Below are 2,894 nucleotides of genomic sequence, written 5' to 3' on the forward strand. Positions count from 1 at the left end.
AGAGAGAGAGAGAGAGAGAGAGAGAGAGAGAGAGAGAGAGAGAGAGAGAGAGCAGAGGCGTCTCAGCGCTTATTTTTCTTCCCTTTTAATTTGGAGTGCAGAGCACAATGAGACAGAAGTAAACACTGCTGATGGCGAACAACATGCAGTCGACCCCTTTTGCTCTGCCTTTTCCCTCCCCTCTCGTTCCTCCGCATCCCGCCTCTCTCGTTTTCTCTCGCTCTCACTTCCCACTTCCATCTCTCTCGCTCTCGTACTTTTTTTTATATTTATTTTAACTGTGCTCGTCTCACTCCTTTTATCCCACCCGCGCTCCTTTCTTCTCTCCCCTCTTTTCTCTTGTGCCTTTTAATAACGTTGATGCCAATTGTTTCGGGCGGCACACTCTGCAAGACTGTTATGTTGCCACTCGTCTGCTGCTAGAGAAAAAAAAGTGAGGGTGAAGGCGTGGGCGTGGGCGGGCGTGTGTGTCTGAGAGAGAGAGAGAGAGGGAGGGAGAAAGAGAGAGAGAGAGAGAGAGAGAGAGAGAGAGAGCAACGAGCATAGAAAGGGCATTGCCACTGGCTACTGCAGGTACACGCACGAAGGATAAAGTCCGTCATTCGAGCAGTCTGCCTGCTAGGACCCATCAGGACTGCTTTCGCGTCCGCGGGGACACCGGAGCCGGCGTGACTATACATTACTGTAATATACGGGAATGTATGGCCAAGCCCACGGGCTATACCTTAGTAATTTTTTTCTATTCGCCTCGCACACATATGCGCGCGTCCAGAACCAGCAGCAGAGGCGTTGCGCTTGCATCATGATGATGTAATTGTTTAGCGGGGCCCAACCCATTGTTGTGGGCTTGTGGACAGCCCGACAACAATGCACACATACACACACACACACACACGCAGTGCACGGCCACGGTGGACGGCCCCGCAATGATCTCTCATTTCAATTCACGTCTCCACACAAGCACTACGCCAAAAACACTGCGAACTGTAATTATTTGATGTAACAATGTAACACTATATAGTGTGGATTTAGAGTTCACGAAATGCAAGCAAAATTTTTATGCCAGGCGTGATGATCGCGCTCGCGTTTTGGAACCCTAAATATTCTCTTATTTGTATCATCATGATCCATCATCAATCACATCATCATCAATCATTATCATCATTCATCATCAATCATTTCATCCAACATCAATCACATCATAGTCATCAATCACATCATCGATCATCATTACCAATCATCATTCCAATCATCATTTCAATCATCATCATCAATCATTATCATCATTCATCATCAATCATTTCATCCAACATCAATCACATCATAGTCATCAATCACATCATCGATCATCATTACCAATCATCATTCCAATCATCATTTCAATCATCATCATCAATCATTATCATCGATCACCATCAGTCATCATCATTCTTATTTTAAAAACACACGGTGCAAGGAAGTGATATGCGTTTCTCTTGGACGCACTCTAAAAAATCTTACAAGTTCTAGTATCAATTTTGAAACAAAATTTTGTAACCTTGGATGCAGATTCAAATATTTGTAATGTTGTGACAAAATTTTGTAATTGTTTCAAAAAATTGTAACAGACGTGCAAACTTTAACAATACGAATGCAAATTTTTGTAACTGTTGCAGGTTTTTGTAATTGTTACAAATATTTGTAACATTGTTACAGTTCTTCATAATCCTGGTATTATTTTTCGTTAACTTGATATAAAAATTTGTAACATAGGATGTTACAAATTTTTGCATCCACGCATTACAAATTGTTGTGTCCCAATTACAAAATTTTGTACCATTTAGTTCAGAAATGTGCTGTTGCACCCTTCAAAAAAAAAAAAAAAAACTTGTACACTCTCATGTAAACTTAGTGTGAGAGCAGAGAAGGGCTGCCTTTGCTGCCTACCATAGGCAAATCCTTTCGACTCGAGAGATTTTAAGATTTTGTGTGTCGCTAGTAACTGCCGCTAGATGGCGTAACGGTCAGAGCGTCTCTAACAATAACCATTTCTTTGCATAAAACGCAAATTTCGTCACGAAACAAACATTTAATTTTACGCTGTATGCTCTATAAGACAATGACCTTCAGTGAATATAAAAGTTTTTGTTGAAAAAGTCAACCATGCGTCAGATATAATTGGTTTAATACCAACGCGCGCAGGGTACCTGCCAACTCTCCTCGGTTGGGTATGGCAACGTTTTCCTCATATGACTGTAGCTTTTTCTACACGCTACTTCATTTTTGTATCAGTGACTTGCACTTGCACTTGACTTGGTTCCGTCCTCCTCGGAACAGTCATTGCTGCGAGGAAAAGGCAAGATTAAGAAAAGTAATTTTGCTAAAACCGACTTTTGCAAAACTCAGATGGGTAACTCACTATGCACTTCTGAGGAAGAGGCAGTGGCAAACTGATATGACCCTTCCGGAAGGGCAATGAGAAAATACTACTAATTTTTGGGTGTCGGCAACTACTGCACACAACAGCACAAAATGTTATAAAAATTTGTAATCAGAAAATAAATATTTGTAATGCGACGTTACGAAAATTTGTATCATCTTATGTTACAAAATTTTGTAACCAGGAAGCAAATACTTGTACTCCGTAGTTACGAAAATTTGTAACCTCGTATGTTACAAAATTTTGTAATCTTGTTACTGAAAAAACTTCCCATCGATGTTACAAAATTTCGCACTGATTTTTTTTAGAGTGCGGGTGTCCCATGGTGTCCCATAAAACACGAGAGCCGACGTCATTAGAGTCGCATGGAGTGGTCGCACTGCACAGTAAGGACCGTGTGCCTCTCTTACTGTAGGCCGGCTGCGGCTCGGCTTGCCGGAGAGGGCAGGGGAAGGGGAAACGGGGTATTTGGATG

Source organism: Frankliniella occidentalis, unplaced genomic scaffold (genome assembly GCF_000697945.3).
Source record: "Frankliniella occidentalis isolate FOCC.00 unplaced genomic scaffold, Focc_3.1 Scaffold5, whole genome shotgun sequence".
NCBI lineage: Eukaryota > Metazoa > Arthropoda > Insecta > Thysanoptera > Thripidae > Frankliniella > Frankliniella occidentalis.